The sequence below is a fragment of the Pteropus medius genome, unplaced genomic scaffold, assembly GCF_902729225.1.
Source record: "Pteropus medius unplaced genomic scaffold, Ma_sr-lr_union100, whole genome shotgun sequence".
NCBI classification, from domain to species: Eukaryota; Metazoa; Chordata; class Mammalia; order Chiroptera; family Pteropodidae; genus Pteropus; species Pteropus medius.
Genome location: NW_024344437.1, coordinates 1,126,118 through 1,145,544, shown reverse-complemented (window position 1 = coordinate 1,145,544; position 19,427 = coordinate 1,126,118). Strand labels below are relative to the sequence as shown.

At 34.1% G+C, this 19,427-nt stretch overlaps 1 protein-coding gene and 1 long non-coding RNA gene across 9 annotated transcripts in view; one reads left to right on the top strand and one right to left on the bottom strand.

Moving 5' to 3' along the window:
• The window catches only part of TRPC4 (transient receptor potential cation channel subfamily C member 4), a 222,710-nt gene extending 221,085 nt beyond the window's left edge, over nucleotides 1-1,625 (bottom strand). The window contains exons 1-3 of one of the 5 annotated variants that reach the window (XM_039872938.1): nucleotides 1,366-1,625; nucleotides 822-939; nucleotides 57-233 (exon numbers count right to left, since the gene is read on the bottom strand). The gene's annotated coding sequence lies outside the window, so the exon portion shown is untranslated. Of the gene's footprint in view, nucleotides 1-56; nucleotides 940-1,263; nucleotides 1,282-1,365 lie in introns of those variants that run through there. The other 4 variants (XM_039872939.1, XM_039872937.1, XM_039872940.1 and 1 more) reach the window with 4 other exon arrangements.
• Nucleotides 944-18,329, top strand: LOC120610601 (uncharacterized). Of its 4 annotated transcripts, none has more exons than XR_005654960.1 (6): nucleotides 974-1,054; nucleotides 2,000-2,127; nucleotides 2,805-2,933; nucleotides 4,229-4,326; nucleotides 15,680-15,783; nucleotides 15,905-18,329. It is a non-coding gene; the product is annotated as an uncharacterized LOC120610601 (long non-coding RNA). The 4 variants fall into 4 exon arrangements; XR_005654959.1 differs by having other exon boundaries at nucleotides 14,866-15,783; XR_005654962.1 differs by lacking the exons at nucleotides 15,680-15,783; nucleotides 15,905-18,329 and adding an exon at nucleotides 10,916-10,946 and having other exon boundaries at nucleotides 944-1,054.
• The last annotated feature ends 1,098 nt before the right edge of the window (nucleotides 18,330-19,427 follow it).

The window sequence follows — 19,427 nt, the reverse complement described above, 5'->3', positions numbered from 1 at the left end:
AGGCGAGGTGAAGCTCCGGTCAAACGGAGCTCTGTCTGAGGCGACACCCTTTTTACCTGCAAAGTTGCAATCTCCTCGCTGAAGAGGGATCGATCCAAGGACTGGCTGAACGGTTGCTATGCCCGCTGAGAGCACGCCTCGCAAATTCCAATGAGATTTCCTTAGTCGCTACAGAGTTTCGAAGCATTCCATGGAAAATGCACGAAGCTGGAGCCCACGCAGATGGCACCGAACTGGGCGGAGAGAGGATGTTCTGAGAGCGATGCCATAGGAGGCGGGGGAGGGGCAGTCCTGGAGGGGGTGGCTCAGAGGAGAGAACTCTCCCCACCCCGCCCCCACGAATCCCTCCAGGTAAAGTTAGCGTTCCCACGGATGACAACAGATGAGTCCGGAGGAAGGAATCCAGCCCTCGGTACCTGATGACTGCCTGGCCCGGGTCCGCACAAACCCAGCTTGGAAGGGACAGTCTCTGAAGATGAGTGTCCAAAGTACGTCTCTGCGTGGCAGTGGCGGGGACCCGCGCACAGGCAGTCCGGGCTGGGCTGCCACGGAATAGCCCCGGGCCTCCTTGGGCCAAGTGCTTGAGGTCAGCCACTTGGGCAAGTGAGCTTACCACAAGCCAGAAGACATCCAGGCAAATTAATGGCCAGACCGCCTCTGTAGTCCTAGATGCAAGCCAGACACATTTCCAGACTTCGGCGGCTCTGCAGGGATGTCCGACTTCAGTTCGTGCCAGGACTTGGCTCCTGAACGCCCTGCTCCCACCCCAGTAAACAAGCACCCAGGCGGCTGGTCGCCCGACTTGAAAAAGTAACCCTTACCTGCACTCAGCAACTCTCAAACCTTCTCTCACTTCCTCTTCTCTGGGCTCGCGTACCCCGTCTCCAGGCCTCAAGGTGTCAGACTTCCCAAGCAAGAGCAGGACTATGCGGCTTGTCACTAGTAATAACAATCGAGACAGTCGCAATGAAGAAACACACTGAAGAAGAAACGCAGTGAAGCACAGCGTTCCACCCCCACCCAGCTCGGCCTTTCCAACAAGCGTAGGAAACCAGTAAGTTTCCCAATATTAAATAAAACCCAAATTGCGCGCAAGCCTAGGAGCGCGAGAATCAATGGCTTCAGGTGGTGTTTGTGTGAATGTGAATGTGTGTTTGGGGGGGGTAGAAAGTGGGGAAGAGAAAAGAGAGAGAGAGAGAGAGAGAGAGAGAAAGAGAGAGAGAGAGAGAATGAGAATTGAGAAAGATGCTCGCAACAGCGTACTGAAATTTCAGGATAAAAGTTAGCTCCTAGGCAATCTCTTTGGTGTTCACACAGTAAAATAAAATTAAAGTGCGGAGATTGGCAAAGTTGGCACTAACTTACTTGATGTAACTGCAGCGCGGTGATTCCCAGGTTTTCACTCGCGGAAGCTTTGTTGGTCTACACCTCATGACTTGAAAGTATATTTATATAATAGAGAGTGTTGTCAGTGTGGAATCTTAGCTAGCGATTATCCAATTTGAGAACCTTTGGTTTCTACTTGATTTCCTTTATTTTTTGAAAGTCCTGGGGTGCTGTTAGTCACCACTGGCATCTGAGCAAATGCCTGCTCCAACTTCATGCTTGTGCAACAGATGAGTGACGACCCTTTTTCTCGTCGCAGCCACTTGTTGTTACACCCTCTGGGTATCAGTACTGTACAGACTGCAAGAAGGACCTGTTCCTTCCCAAGGAATATTCCTCCAAGGGATTCAAAAGTAGGCAGCAAGCGGGCACCCACACGCAGACTCCAGAGCTCAAAATTAAAGAATTTCCTTCCTGGTTATCTTTTCCTCCTTAGTTCACAGAAGTTGAGGGTTTTGTTTGTTTATTTGTGTTTGTGTTTGATTTTGGAGTATTTACATTAGTAAAGAAGATATCTTTAGAGATCACCCACTGGTGTGATGTGCATGCTGCTTTTTTTTTCCCTTTAAGATCACTTTTCTTATTTCTAAATCTCTTTCTCTCTCCTCATGAGTTAATTTCAAGCCCAGCCTTGACCCTGGTTCTAAATTTCTAGAAGCCTACCTCTAGATCATCCTCTCCGAAATACTGAGAGACACTGAGACAAACCTGGTTCCTGTAATATCTCTCCAGAAAACGAAGGTGAGAGCAAAAAAAGGATTCCTTTCTTTCCCTAAATCTCTTTTTATTCTTTTCCACCAAAGTACATTAACATCTTTAAATGGTTTTTAAATTTTCTTAATGTTAAACGATGGCTTTATCACATATGCAGAAATACATCTATCTGTAGACAGGGTAATGAACTTTATAACAAATATAAGCCCACTTTCTAACAAGGGAGGGGGACAGTATATATGGAGATCTATTTTATGCAATGCAACTGTATTGTTATTATTTTTTTTTTACAAAATAACATATTCCCATTAATCACAGGTAATTAAAATGTTAATGCCTAAGAAACAAAAGTGAAGCTAACATTTATCGATGTAATGTTTTGTCTCACCCCGATAAACAAAGTTCTACATATTTTGTTTGAGTGTGTCTTTAAAAATAAACCTCTGATAGAATTCCACATATCAGGATGAGTGTATATCTTTATAATACATTTAAAAATACATTCAAAATAAAGTGGAACTGTGACAACATATATCTATCGATTAGAGATTAAGAACTTTACTTTGCAACCTTAGCATCTGTACCAAATTATATACCCCCTATATTCTTTTAGGATATGTTCTTTATAACAAATGCCATTTCTGTCATGATGTTGCTGAGAAGAATTTCATCTCTTTCCCTAATTTGTTATTTTTTTCCATAAGAAATGTGCTTGTGAATCTACAATAAATACACAACAGAAAGGAACAGTAAGGACAGCAATCTGAGTAGGCTGTTTCCATAGGGGAAAGAATGTTCTGTTGATCCCTGAGTCTCATTTTCAACAATTTCATGTGAGTAGTGATTGCAAATCTTATACCATCTACTAAAATGATCAGCAATTACAGGAAAATTATTTGAAATTTATTTAAACAACATAGCAAACTGCATATACCACAGACATTAGCAAAGAAAAAGGAAGGTTTGTTTTTGTTTACAATTTTAAAATATAATTTTGGTATTATTTTACAAACTTGCACTTCACTTAAAATGCAATCCACTGAAGTCTAAGTAATTTACGAAAACTGTTGTATGCCGACTGGAAATTTCTCTTTAGCACTTTAATCAGAAAAATAAGAAAGCACTGTTTTGAAATTAACAAAAGACAAGCGACCTAAGAAATGATAGCAGTAAAACAATTTTCTGCAATGCCTATTCATAGCTAAAATATAGGACGGAAATGAAATTACAATTATTTTAAGAACTCAACTTTCAACTTCTAAATAGTATTCTTACACTTAGGGGCTGATATGTAATGTGTGACGCACTTCCTTTCAAAGCTGCTATATCTAAGACTTAGTGACAATCACAGAGAAAGGTACTAGGAAAGTTTAGTTTTGCACACATATATCACTATTAGCATTTTATGTGACAGTGATACTCTGTATATATGATGCCATCATCAGATACAAAATAAAGAACATTAATCCCTCACCATATTTATAGTAGATATTGCTCATTTTTATTTATTGGTAAAATTTGGATACTGTTATTTATTTTTTAAAAGATTTAATTCTATATTCCTTTATCACATTTTTCCTGAATGATTTCTTTTAGTACTTTAATATTTCTAAAGCCTTTTCCCCTGCCATGTTCACCAATGTTTTTGAGCATTTTTTTTCATAATTTCATTTTTATGGAATTGCTTAGTCATTAATTTTATGGACTCTAGAGTCATGCTACCTACATTTGAAATCCCAATCCTATCATTCATTCAAAAACTATGGAGTCTATATTAAGTGTGAAGCATTGTGCTAGGTGATTAGTATGAATCCACAAACAAAAGATAGGTTCATGCCCTTGCATAAGTTATACTTTAGGGAGGACAAACAAAAAATAATAACTATATTAAATAAATAAATTATAGACAATATTAGGGAGAGATTAAAAGAACAGGGCATGGGGATTAGAATTGCCGGTGAGTCAGACAGTGATGGTGGGTTGTAGTTTCAGAGAAGTTGTCAGGGTAGCCTTCATTAATAAGAGATATCTGAGCAAAACCTGAAAGCTTAGAGAGCTGGCCATGGGGATTAACTGGGGTAGAAGTTTGCCAGTTTGAGGAGTAACTGACCTGATTTATTTTTTAAAGGATTATTCTGGCTTCTTCATTGAGAAGAGAATGTAGAGAAGCAAGATTGGAAGCAGGGAGACCACGTAGGTGACTATGAGAAAAAAACAGGAAATATGGTATGAACCAACTGTCATCTATCAGAATTTTCTAAAATGTTTACATACAAGCTATAAGAAGATTTAAAGAGATGGCTATGACAGTTTTAGCTTGAGTAACTATGACTCTGAGAAAATAATCTTCTCAGGCAGAGATGATGGAGGGTGGGATATGTTTTTATGGAGAAGACTCGGAATTTGCTTGTGGGCGTGTTAAGTCTGAGAAGGCTATTAGAACACTTATAAGCTGTGTCACCTTGGACAATATTATTTAACCTCTATACACATTGTTTTTCTTATTTGTAGAAGAATTAAATAATTGTTCCTACCTCATAAGCTTATTATGAGGACCAAAGCATTTTTATATGTAAATCATTTGCAGCACAACACAAAGTATGCAATATGTAAGTTTTCCTCCTTATTAATATTATTACATTTAATTCTAACATGCTGGGAATTATTTTAGTATGAATTAGGTGAAGATCTCACATGAACACTGAAGATCTTACTATTTCTTTTGCAAAATAGGGAATCAACACTATTTATTATTACTGGAAAATCATGAATTAATTCTTTCCATACTGATTGATAATGCCACCTTTATTATTAACCAAATTCTTCTCCCAATCTCTCTTTCTGAGCTATCTATTCTGTTCTACTTCTACTTCTATTTATGAACTAGCTCCAAAGTGCCATTTTTCTCATTCCCTGTCCTTTTAGGAATTGGTCAGTTGCTAATGACCACAACTGGAAGGCTACTGTTGGGCAGTTCCTCCATCAGTTCCTAATGACTAGATGGTTATAGCTAGTGAAAGCCATTAATGTGAGGATGTGATGAGTTAATACCTGTAAAGTGTTCGTAACAGGAATGAGCACATATACATGCTCAATAATGTTAGCTGCTGTAAGCATTATCAGAATCCACCATTGAATGAGACTCTGCTGGCCTGAAAGTTGAATATTTGCTTACTGTCCTACCTCTAGCCTGGCACTCCTTCACATCCAGTCATGGCAGCCTCCTCACCCAAGTATGCACTGCGTATTAGTTCAGCACTTCTGTTTCCACAAGTGATCTGGAGACATTTCACAGCATAGATGTTCACCTTTATTGACTATTCTTTCCCACAAATTCCTGCTTAGTTATGTTCTGGAAGTTGCAATCTCTTTTGAGATCTGGAGGGGAAGTAAGTGCCATTGGGGACTTGAGAAAGACATTTGACTGCTTTAAGAAACAGAAATAGTAGACTTTCAGAAGACTGCTTTTCTAATGGATATTAAATATATAGTAATGTGCATGATGCATACTAATTTTGAAAAAGAAAAGAGATAATGAGAGATAATAAGACCTTCCTCCTTATTTCAGGACAAATTTGCACAATTCCTAAAGCAAAGCACAACACAAATTTCGCTGTACAACCCATGTTCTGTTATCTTTGAATTTAGTGGAAATACTTCCACATTCTAGTAACAGAGCAACAATTTTTTTTTTTTTTACTTCTATGTAATATCAACATTGTTGGAAATCCTTTTTTTGAGGGGGACATGAATTTGGGAAAAGTTAAGAGAAGTTATAAAAGGGCTGCTAGCAGGATGCTATTTCAAGCTGGAACATTTTACCTAATCTTTAAAATCAGACCGTTCTTGAAAAAGAATAAAAGCATAATGTTATTGGTTAGAGAAAATTCTCCTTACCAATTATATGTTCTGATTTATATGGATCCTCACTGTTTTCTATAAGACTTATAAGTTACAGAGAAAATAAGCGAATGTTAAATAAATGAAATGACTCTTATCTACTGTACAGTAACAAATAAAATGATATGTCAGGAAATAATACTTAGGCTAAGGGTTATACCTAATCCATAGCAGGAATCCAATTAATGCTGAGTGATCAGTCTTTTGTTTCTAGTTAATTATTAAGAATACATCAACTTATCAGATGACTTTAAAAGTAGGTTGAATGGACAATATAATACAGTGGTCAAAGACACATATTCTACAGCCAGACTGCCTCGGTTTGAACACAAACTCTACCACTTACTGGTAGTATGACTTTGGGCATGCCGCCTAACCTCCCTAACTCAGTTTATTTATTTCTAAAATGAAAAATGTAATAGTACCTCTTCCATAGATTTGGTATAGATATTTGTATAAATAAATGTAATTTAGTTATTGTAAATTCCTTACAGTACCTACCATTGTGAGGGTTCCATGTTGCTTTATATTTTACTTTACATAGAAATGTTTATTTTCTGATTTTTCATAGAAGGTGAAGGTGTTTTCCAAATGTTAATAGAAACGTGGTGTATATAAGAAAGTTGGCGAGTATGCAGAGAAAAGAGGACCCTCATACATTGTTGGTGGGATTGCAAATTGGTACAGCCACTATGGAAAACAGTATGAGGTTTCCTCAAAAAATTAAAAATGGATATACCTTTTGACCCAGCAATTGCGCTTCTGGGTATTTATCCAAAGAAAACCAAAACAATAATGCATAAAGATCTATGCACTCCAATATTCATGGCAGCATAATTTACAATAGCCAAGATATGGAAACGACCTAAATGCCCATCAATGGACAATTGGATAAAGAAATTATGGTTCATATATACAATGGAATATTACTCAGCCATTTAAAAATGAAATCTTACCATTTGCAATGACATGGATGGACCTAGAGGTTATTATGCTGAATGGAATAAGTCAGACAGAGAAAGATAGATACCATATGATTTTGCTTATATGCAGTATCTAAGGAATAAAAAGAACAAACTAATGAAAAACAGACTCACGAATATAGTGGACAATTTGGTGACAGACAGAGAGGAGGATTGTTGGGAGGCTGGGAGAATGGGGTGAATGGTAAAAGAAGTACAAATTAGTAGTTGATAGTTGGGCAAGGGGAGCATGGAAGAGGGAATGCAGTTAGCATTAATATGATGGCTAAGCGGAGGGCCAAGGGAGGGAGGGAGCAATTGCGGGGATCATTTTATGGACATTATAGATGTCTAACCAATGTATTGTATATTTAAAACGAATTTAAATAAGTAAATTTATTTTAAAAAAGGAAACAGATAAATGAAAATTTAAAAAAAGAAAGTTAAGACTTATTTTGATGAAATTCTTGCAATGCATCAGTGCAGTAAAAGTAGAGGTTTGAAACTTGACAGTTAATTTAAGCAGAGAAAAGAGGAAACTCAAATTGAGAGCTGCAAGAGCAATTCCATCTTGGATTGTCTGGTCTATTTTTCCAACTATTATGGAAAAGCCAGCTCGTACTATGCAGGAAATAGTATCAAACCAGGGGAAATTTTGCCATAGAATGAGTGTTGAGTTCTTAACTCTTAAAAAAATAACTGTGAGGTTTCAACACACATATATTAATTTGTCCTCAGAAGTAAGGAACTTGGATATTTTCTCTTTTATGAGTTTTTTATAATGTTGAGTTTTAAATTATTCCATTTCCTTTTTTAAGAACTTAATATTGTATGTTGTCTTAGAGTATGTTCTTTAGAATTAGAATACCTGTATTGAAATTCTGCCTTTACCTCTTTTTAATAAAGGGACCTCGGGCAAGAATAACTTACCATTCTGTGACTCTGGTTCTTCAGTTGGCAAATGAACATAATAGTATTTGCTTTCTATGGTTATAAACATTTAAAAATAGTAATATTTGTAAATCATAAAGGGTTCAATAAGTGTACTAAATTTTATTCCTTCTGTTCAATGCAGTAAAATTGCTTTAAGAGCTTCTAAAAAGTAAAAATCACTAATATGTCAGCCCTAAAACCATAGTTTTCATGTGAGCACAAATTATCTTTAAATGAAAACAAACAAACAAACAAACAATGAAATTGTCAAAAGCTCTACTTATGAAAGGGACACAAATGTTTCTCTGTAACATATGAGAAAGGTAAGGAGTTTAATTGTTCACAGTGCTCAAAAACAATCCCCCAAAATTTGTTACTAAAGCCAGCCCTGGTTTATGGCCTGGTAATATGTGTACACATCAACCCTAATTCTGCTAATGGAATATGTCTTCCCATTTGTTTTCTTGTTGATCCAAAAGCAGTGAAATACCTAGTTGATAGTTATATATGCCATCAAAGTATAGCGTTTTCTTAATATGCCAGTCTTAGCATTAACTTCTCTGTTTCATCTTGAAGGAGGCTCGAAATTTTTTTAAGTTTCTCATAGTTTTGTATGACTTCATACCTTAGTAATCAGCTCATTCGAGTTTTCCCAAGACATTCTTGATGTTAGCACTTGAAAGTCCTGTGCCCCTGAGAATGCTTTAGTCCTAAGTAAATCAGGACACATGGCACCTTACCTTTTTAGTTGACAACCCCCACCCAAAATAACCTTTTTTGTTTCTTGTAATATGCTTAGCATGTTACATTAATCTGGTATTTACAGCGTTCATATGTTGTCATGTGTAGAGTTTTATCACTTTAGTCAATTTTAATTTCTTAAGCAGGTAACATATATGTGAATTTCACATGTACAATGCAGCCAGTAGACCTGAATTCAAATACTGATATTTGTATTAGCTTAACAATTTCAATTCATTGTCTTTAAGTATGTTTTTTTCTTATTAAAGAATAACAATATCTGTTGTAGCAGGAGTGAGTCTCAGTGTACAAACTTAACTGAGGACAAAAATATTTTTGACCAAAATACTGTATTGATCCAAATGTATGGCAATCTTAAATACAATGTAAAACCTTATTTTTTCACCATAATAAATTTTTTAAACATTGTTTTGGAATATTAGAATATAAAACATGTAAGTAAAGTTTTAAAATGCCTACTTGTATTTCATTTATTAATTTACTTGCCAACACATTTAAAGTCATATTATATGAACTAAAATATCTAGAAATACTGCTTTTTTCTATTCTCATATTTCATGAAAAATTTAATTCAAATTCTTCACCTGCAATTTCAGAATAAATGTCCTAGTTATCATTAGACCATTATTTGAGATAGCTAACAGAGTTTTGTAGAAAAACTATTTTCATTTCTATTTAACCACTTGGAAATATATTGTGCTTTTGAATGTATAGTGCACTCTATATGTAATGCTGTCACTCAAAGGTTTGCCTTATGCCTCAAAAATTCATTCACATACAGTAGAAAATTTAATTTCTTCATATCATATATGTATACTGCTGATCTTCACAAAACACAAATAAAATATGTAATACTTTTTATATCATATAAGACTAATTTACAATGGTATTAAACACAAATTGTGAGCACATTGCATTTCTTTGTCTTTTTTTTTTTATGGTGACATTGGTTAACAAAATCCGGTAAGTTTCATCTGTACATTTTAACAGTAAGGCATATATACATATACATATACACACTATATATACACATATATACACATATATATGTGTGTGTGTGTGTGTATATATAAATATATATATATATATATATATTTACATTGTATGTTCACTTTCCATAGTTAGATTTTTTTTCTGTCACAACATATTTTATTCCCTTTACCCCGTCTACCTTTCCCTTCCCCCACCCCCTTACCCTCTGGTAACCACTAGTCTATTGTCCATGTCCATGAGTCTCTCTTTGTCCTGTTTGTTTGTTGTTTTTAGGTTTACATCCCACATATAAGTGATATCATGTGGTTTTCAACTTTTTCTGTCTGGCTTATTTCACGTAACATGATTATCTCAAGGTCCATCCAGGTTGTCGCAAATAACAGTATTTCATCTCTTCTTATGGCTGAGTAATATTCCATTGCATGTATGTACCACAGCTTCTTTATCTAATCATCTATTGTAGGACACTTCGGTTGCTTCCATATCCTGGCCACTGTGAATAATGCTTCTATGAACATCGCTGTGCAAATATCTTTTCGGATATGAGTTTTCAAGTCTTTGAGGAAATACCCAGTAGAAATATTGCTGGGTCATAGGGTAGATCCATTCTTAGTTTTTTGAGGAAACTTCATATTGTTTTCCATAATGGCTATACCAATTTGTAGTCCCACCAGCAGCGTATAAGTATTCCTTTTTCTTTGTATCCTCTTCAACATTTGTTATTACTTGTTCTGTTGATTACAGCTATTCTAACAGGTGTGAGATGGTCTCTCATTGTGGATTTTCCTAATAGCTAGTGATGTTGAGCATCTTTTCATATATTTGTTGGCCATTTGTATGTATTCTTGGGAGAGGTGTCTGTTCAGGTCTTCTGCCCATTTTTTGATTGGATCATTTTTTTGTTGTTATTGTTATTGAATTGTATGAGTTCTTTGTGTATTTTGGATATTAGGCCCTTATTGGAGGTGTTGCTTGCAATTATATTTTGCTGTTCGGATGGTTGTCTCTTTACCTTGATGGTTTCTTTTGTTGACCAAAAGCTTTTTAGTTTGATGTAGTCCCATTCATTTATTTTAGATTTTATTTCCCTTGCTTTTGAGGTCAAATTCATAAAATCCTCTTTAAGGCTAAGGTCCTTGAGTTTCATTCCTATGTTTTCTTCTACGCATTTTATTGTTTCAGATCTTATATTCAAATCCTTATTCCATTCCGAGATAATTTTGTTGAGTGGTGATAGACAACAATCTAATTTCATTCTTTTGCAGGTGGCTTTCCAGTTTTCTCTGCGCCACTTATTGAAGAGGCTTTCCTTTCTCCACTGTATGTTTTTGGCTTTTTTGTCGAAAATTATCTCCCATATAAATACGGGTTTACTTCGGCACTCTTGATTCTGTTCCACTGGTCCATATGTCTGTTTTCTTTGTCTTTTTTTTTTTTTTAACTGATAACTCTTTAACCGATGAGCTGTATAGAATCCACTGGTTGAGATTATTTAAGATTAATTTGTATTTCCTAGACATTATTTTTATTTTATTAATCAAAATAAAGTCATTAAGTAAATGCTAAATCCCACCACTGTATGATCTGAAAAGCTACATAAGGACTCTGAGAGAGGTTATTATTTCTTTCCTGAGTTATAAATTGAAAGATACAAATGAAAATACAACAAAGATTCAATTGAATTACATGGTACAGGTAGTTGTGCTAAAAGCTATATTAAATGTCAAGGTCACTCTTTTCTGATGGTAATTTAGTTATTCTAATTGTACTAGTCTTTATTTGGAAGAAAATATAGTAGTTATTAGTTGACTCTCAGGAAGAGAGAGAAGAGAGAAGGGTAAGGGAGGAGAGGGGAGGGGAGAGATGAGAGGGGAGAGGAAGGGAAGAAGAAAGAAGGGAGAGAAGGAGAGAATAAGACCTGGTCTCAAGGCATCCTAGAAATAGCCCTGATTCGTGAGTTTAGCTCCCTGGAGTTATATAAAAACATAATAGATAAAAATATTTTCGTTTTTCACTGAATTGATGTATTTTATTATTCTTTGACCATGTAATAGTGGTTTCAGATCAGTTGTGCCACTTTTGTGCCAGAGGCCCCTTGAATTAAATTCAAATAGGTTATTGTAAACATGACCTCTACCATGTCTTATCACAGCCTGGTGCCAGCAGTGAAATGCTTGTTGTTGAGAAATAAATGTTTGATATAGCAGAATGCAGCTTCTCTAGAAAGAGAAATTTTACAATGATGTTTTTTACTTGTTTCTTTTGGAGCATCTTTTCCTCTCATAAGTAAATATAAACTTGGTGTTATATATTAAAAGATATACTGGTTCTGATTGAAAGGGGGTGGAGTATATGTATGAATAACCAAAAGAGTTGTTCCTCTAAAGGAGAAACAGTGTCCTTCCCAGTATAGATTTAATGCTACCCACGATTCTGCTTTAGCATGTTTTGAATATTTTTTGAAAAATATTGTTGAAAATTTTTTTGAAAAATATTGTTGAAAAATTTTAAATTTCAGTAAAATAGTTGATTTTCTAAAAAATTTAAGATCCACTTAGATAACTGCAAAATATTTATAAAGATAACGAGGCCTCATTTCTATAAATTCAAGTGTACTGGACAAAGTTTGGTTTATGCCACACATGATAAGACTATTGATCTTGGCAAGTTCACTCAATTTAGTAAACCTTAGGTTTCTCACCTGCAACTTGGAAGTTATAGCATGTTGCATGATTTTCTCACAAAATCATGATAATACAAGTTAAACATTCTTACAAAATATAGAGAACTATATCATATCATACCCATCTATCTGACATCGGATTAATTTTGCATCTTATTTAAGCACATGAATTTTTTACCGTATCAAATTTTATTTCAAGGTAATCAACCATGTATAGTAGAACTCATTTCAAAGGCTTTTATAATAAAATTTCTATGTATAGAAAAAAGTTTGTTTATTTGATGGAGTACCTTTTATAATTTTACTATTTAATTCTTATTAATGAAAGAAAAAGAAAACATAAGATATGTATTACAGGGATTTACAGTAGATACAGATCTGGAAACATCTATTTAATGAATTATGTGATGGGAGAGAGTGGGTGATTAAAAAATAGTTTATATAAAGATAAAGGCTATACAGCTGTGAAATGAAGAAAAGACATTCTGCACCTATTTCATGGAGCCTTCCTATTTCTCATGTGGAAAACATATGTACTTCATTAGATCACAGACTACAATATGAAAAGGTTAGGTTACCTGCTAGTCTGAAGGACTGAAAGCAACACACCTTAGCAACTCCACCTAGAACAACTATATGTACATGCGACATCAGCATCTATCGTTCCAGCTGTGCAGTGCAATCATTCAGTTATTAACGACTTTGCACAAGGCATGTAATCCATGTTCTGTACCAAATTCCAGAATCTTTTTCTTCCATGTTATTTCCTTGCCTCTCCTCAGTATGACCTAAAGCTTTTCTATTTCTCAACTTTGAGCTGCCTTTTTACAAAAACAAATTAAAGTATAGAAAAAAAGTCATTATGAAAATACATTCGATATTTAGGGTTTGTTAAAATGTCATGCATAATGTATTTAATTGTCTTTTCCTCCACTAGAATTGCAATTTTGAGGAGTTCTTTGTGAATACACACACACACACACACACACATTTATATATTTATGTGCATATAGATTTATATGTATATAAATGTCAAGTAAAATAATTTCTAATGGAAAGTTAATGAGTCAAATTATGAAATATAGAATAAAAATCTTTTTATTTTTACATTAAATGTTAAAATGTTGTTGCAATTAGAAACTGGTAAAGAACAATTCTGTAAATTAAAAGTAATACCAAGAAAAGATATCACTGTTTAATCATTTAGCACAAATTATACCCCAAAAGGCAAAAAAACTGATAAAGAGAAAATGAATTCAGCTTTAAGAATTAAAGTTGTTTTGATTCCTTAAATAAATACTTTTATTTTAAAATTCTTTAACATTGTTTATAAAGGGACAATATTTGAGATATACACATTTTTGTATACCTGATTCTCTTATGAGATAGTTCTTTAGTAATAGGTCTGTTTTATGAATTGAGCAGTTCAGTTCATGTCATTATTGAGGCCAATTACTCATTAATTTTCAAGATTGGAATTGAAAAAAAATCGCAAAAAGTATTACCTATAGTTAACTAACACTGAAAGAAACCAGTAGAATGGTATAACATTAAAATTGGCTCAATAGATCTATAGATTGTGCTATGGAGAAAATTTATGAGTTACTCCTTTGTGTCTAGATACATTTCCAGATAGACATAAAAAAGCAAAAGAAATCATTGAATTAAAAAAAATTTGTCAGCTAGAAAAAATCCTAAGATACTTAACTCCATCTCTAGATTTTACAGGGGAGGAACTGAGAAGAAATAAGTTACCCAAGATCAGATAATTAAACCAGTTAGCCCACATGTCAAGTTCTAAAATAGAGAAAAAATAGCTGGTAAATTATAAGTGGATAGACATATGTGAGCAAAGTAACAACAAACATGTTAAGTTGTTTAGTTACTGGTATGCAATACTTGATCATAAAATATAATTAATGAAGTGGAAATTGCTGAGATACAGAGAACCATCCCACAGTCCAAGTGGATTCCCCTGACCATATAAACAAGAATTTATTTTAAATAAGAAAAAAATATATGAAAGAAATATAGTATGCTCATTTGGACAGTTGTAAGTTGTTGCCTCCCTCCCTGCTTTCCCTACCACCATCAAATGACTTTACAAACGTTTTAGGAGAGACATACTGGTTTTATAGAATTTATGCTAAATATGATCTATCTGTTTTTCTTTTATCAGCATGGTGATTCATAAGTGCATGAGATTATCATAAAGGGAGCCTATCTAGTAACTTCTCTTTTATTTAGGTTAAGAAAACACAATCCACACTTTCCTCATACAGTTTGCAGACTTTTAATGTTTTCCAAATCATTTTGCTCCAGATTTTTCCCTTCTTTTAAATGAGCCCTTTTCAGCATGAAAAGTATCAAATAATTAAATATTACAAATCAGTATTTTAGTTCTTCAACATACATTTTCCCCTTTAAGGAGCCAGATAATTATAAATATTTTTCTTGGAATCTAAATTTGCATTTCAACAAATGTTTGTCAAATTATCCATAATGACACGGACTATTTCTTAATTGTTTTAGCCTGGGTAAATCACATGAGATCTTACAGCACATCAGATATCACAGGAGGAAAAAGAGGAGAGACAAACACTTGGCGAGCAGAAAAACTGTATCCAGAGATAGAAAAAAAGAGGGTACAAAGGAAATGATGGAGTGAATGAGGTGATGAGTAAAAAATGGTTAATACAATCATTACCAAAACCTCCCTAAGTGGAAAGGCATATTTTTTTTCCATCCATCTACTCCCACTCTTTCCCGTACTACAATAAATCAAAAGTGCTTTTTATAGGAGGAATTTCTACCTGTGGTAAGTAATTTTTACATTCTAAATGTGAATTATGGAATGTAAAGGACAAGCTAAAACCCAGTTGTGAAAATATTTTCTCAGAGTTTCAGCAAAAATAGTAGGATGCTATTCAATACATTTTTAACTATATTTTCTAGATAATTACTATAAATTTGATTGTACCAGTGGAAAACAATAATATTTTTTCTGAGCTTAGGAAACCATATCTATTTTTTTTTTAAATATAAATTCTATCTTTAGCTCTGGTGATTTTCCCAAGCTCTAGAAACTCACCAAAACCCCATCACTATCAACATAGAGCACATGTATCCTTGGTATTAATGACTTGTCCAAGTGATAGGCTCTGGGCCCAGGTTGGGCAATTTATTCTCTAGAATGTTCATGTAATGAAAAATGATACTCTCCCTGTCCTCTGAAACTTCTGGGATAAGATAATTTAAGCTTAGAGCTGCTAATAGCTATATCTCCTATTTTGTGGAGAAAGCAATAACTCTTCAATAGAATAAACGGTCTCCATAATCTCAATAGAAAAGATGAAGGGCAGCATACAAAGGAGAAGAGATGGAGAGAGATGGAAATATGAAACAACAGAGATAAAGATGAATATAGAGAAAGACAGCTAAAGAAAGCAAGTAAGTTTCTATAACTAGTTGAACCTGAGAGCAGCTCTACAGCTGCCCATCCTCTGTAGGTAATTGAATGCATTATGCTTTTGTTGGTTTGTTTATTTGAGTTTTGTCTTCTGTTAAACAGGTTTGAATTGGGGATCCTGTCACTTAAAAAAAGTCCTTATTGACAGAAAATAAAGGTGTGGCAAAAGAAAGAGTGTGAGGACTTTAAAACCCATTAGAATATCAGTTCCACCAGTTCCTGGCCATTAAATATTGGAGAAGTGACTTACTCTGTCTTAATATCAGTCATTTATTATTAAAATGAAAATGTCAAAGTTTGTCTCATAGAATTGCTGGAAAATTAAGTCTGATTTGAAGGAGGGAGTGAATATCTAATTGTTCTAAACTGAACTGGAAAATCTACCCAGATCAAATATGTCAGAAAACAACTAGAAATGGAGCACAGTGAAGAACAAAGAGTGGATTGTCTGTTACAATGCTACTGGCTACCTCAGTGAAGATGCTTCATGGTGCCATTGTCCTTTTCAGGAGTGAATACTCCTGGGAAGTATTGAGAGGACCTCTTGTATCTCCACAATTCTCTCACAAAAGTGGAGCCCTGCTTCCTTTTAAGCAGTCTCCATCCCCACAACACCACCCCCCTCCCGCAATCACGTCCAATCTTTTAAATCAACTTCTCAAACACTTTATTTTTTGCAGGCTTCTCAAACACTTTATTTTTTGCAGGCTTCACAGTTCTTTATCCTCTAACAAAATGAGCATTTGAGACTCACTTTTACAACTTAAAAAACTTGGCTTTTTTTTCTTTTCTTTCTTTTTTTTTTTTGTATACTGATTCACACTATTTTGTGACATGTAATGTAGACTATAGAAACTTTCTTCTGTTTTATTTCAATAAGGCTTTTTTTTTTTTAGTACTGTTCCTAATGGTTTCTATTAAGCTCAATATCCAAAGTGAATAAAGTGGGTGAGTGTTTGTCAGATGTTTCTGGGTACATGCAGTAAAAGTAAACCAACTATTAGTCTATTTTATGAGCCTAGAGAAAGTGACATCTGTGACACATAGGAATAGCATTTCATCTATCATATTATTTTATTGTTAATGGTTTAATGACTGCAATAAAGCAGGATGCTGAGTGATTGAATTGCTTCCTCTGAATAGCCTGTGCCTCAGTTTGGCTATCCTTCCTGTTTTTCTGTTCTAACATTTTTAAGAAGAAGCGACTGTTTTTCCTTTTCCATCTGATTGCGTAGGGAAGGTAAAAAACAGTAGAAGAGAAGGCGTGGGACAAGGTTGCTAGTCTCTCTTTTGGATTTAAATGTTTCCATTCTTTTCAATGTTTCCCTTTCAACATCCCCATAAGCCCCAGAGTACAATATACATCAGTACAATGTAAATCAAAATGTGATTAATAAGAAAGTATGCTAATATGACCCTAAGATTGCATTGCTAAAGTGAATCATTTTGAATGAGTTCCTGACTGAATTATTTCACGTCATCACTTTTTTAAATGCTATCTGTTTGTGAAACCCTTACATAAGGAGAACTTAAGCAGAAAAACAGAAAACATCTAAAAGCTGATTGGACAGAATTTTGGTGAATTAGAAAATGTTTACAGTGGAAAAGAACAAATAAATATTCTATATTCTAAAGTGAATTACTTGTTAAATGAAATGCTGGCTAAGGCAAGGTTCTATAGGCAAAAAAAAAAAAGTACCCTAGCAGTCATAATAAAATGTTGAAATAATTATTGTAACTTATATTTAATAACTGAAACTGAAAATCTATCAATAGCACATCAGTGTGGACTTGTGAAATGCTTTAAATACCATTTCTGTAGTGTTAACCTTTCTATAGTGTATTTCTATTATTATTATTATTATTGTTTTATTTAATTGTATAACCATATAAATTATCTTAGTTTTTATTTTCTTGTCTACAGAGAGTATCATGTCCTGTTTTTCTCCCTCAGTACTAAGTACTGAATACATAGAAGAAATTAAATATACCTCTAGGAGAAAAAAAAAATGTATAGCTTTTACTAACTTTGATGAGGAAACCAAGCCATAGAGAAGAGTTGACTGTCTCCAAGTCACACTACTTGTAATAAAATCTCTTAATATCTAATTATGTGCTTATGATCAATAATTGTTAGTAACTAATGCTAATTTCTTTGGTCATTATAGCTGGAAAAAATTTTAAGAATAAATCTTCCTCTCCTGTGACTTGCCAAATTATCTAGTCAGTCAGACTTATGCAAACTCGCGTTCCTGTTCTAGAATATTAAGGAAATCATTTTTACAAAAAAAAAGAGCTTTATTTCAGATTAGAAACACATGTGAGTCACACTTCTAGAAGTACTTTCTCAACTACACACTCTCATCTGGAATGGCTCAGTGGGATTTATCAATGTTTACTACTTTGTATATATTGTATATGCATTATCTACTTTAAACTAAGAACAGTCCTGCAGGATTGACACTTCCACTCCCACCTTACAGATAATTCAGACATCTGAGACTTAACAACCTAGGGAACAGTTTTAGACCACAGAGCATCACAGTGGAACCAGTAGGTAAGGTACCCAATGCAGATTCTCTGATTCCAGAGCTTCTGCTTGTCCGTTCCTCTGCACTACTTCCATACAGAAGAATGGTGTCAACTCTGCTCACATGTTAGAAATATTTGGTTGGGGAACTAAAGAGAGAGGGAGAGAGAGAGAGAGAGAGAGAGAGAGAGAGAGAGAGAGAGAAAGAGAGAGAGAGAGAGACCTCACCTACAACAAATGCAATTGGAATCTCTGTTGGTGAAGCCTGAGCACAAAAGCTCAATGGGTGATGCTAGTGTTCACCCAGGTTTATGAACTTTTGCTCTAGAAGATAATTGCGAGAAGCATTGGTTTACAAAAGAGAAAGAGCAATAAGAGCAATTTCTTATTACCACAGAAGTCTTATGATTTACCATCCAAATCAGGGCACATTAGAGAATGAAATGAGAGTAGTATTAATGAAAAGTAAAGTCAACAAAAATAAACCAGATCTGTTCTGGACTAATGGATCAGTATTTTCGCCTTCTGTATAACCTCAAATAAGTCTAACAGCAAAGACTGGTTTATTTAGCTCTGCCTATTATGATGTGTTGCACAAAAGATATTTTCAAAGTGAATACATTCAAGTTTTTCCCCTCTCTATTTTACAAATGTCATTTCTCTATATATCTTTTTTTCTTAAATTAATTGCTAAAATTCTATGAGGTGGATATTAAAAAAATGCCATTATTTTCTGAAAACAGAAACAAAGATTTTAAGTAAGGCCATGAAAAAGCCTTCTTTATAGGTTCTATCCAAATGCCCTGCCTAACTTTGCTCTATTTAGTAGAATGTCATTTGCTCAGGGAATTTTCAGAATTATCTTTTCCCTATTTTATAGATCTGTTTTTTAGCTGAGATAATTAAATCTATCGATACTTTATATATATATAAAAATAAAGTATATGTATATATAAAGTATATATATAAAGTATGTATATTATATATACATACATAATGATATTATATATATATAATGATATATATATGTATGTATATATAAAGTATATATATAAAGTATATATTATATATACTTATATAATATATATACTTATA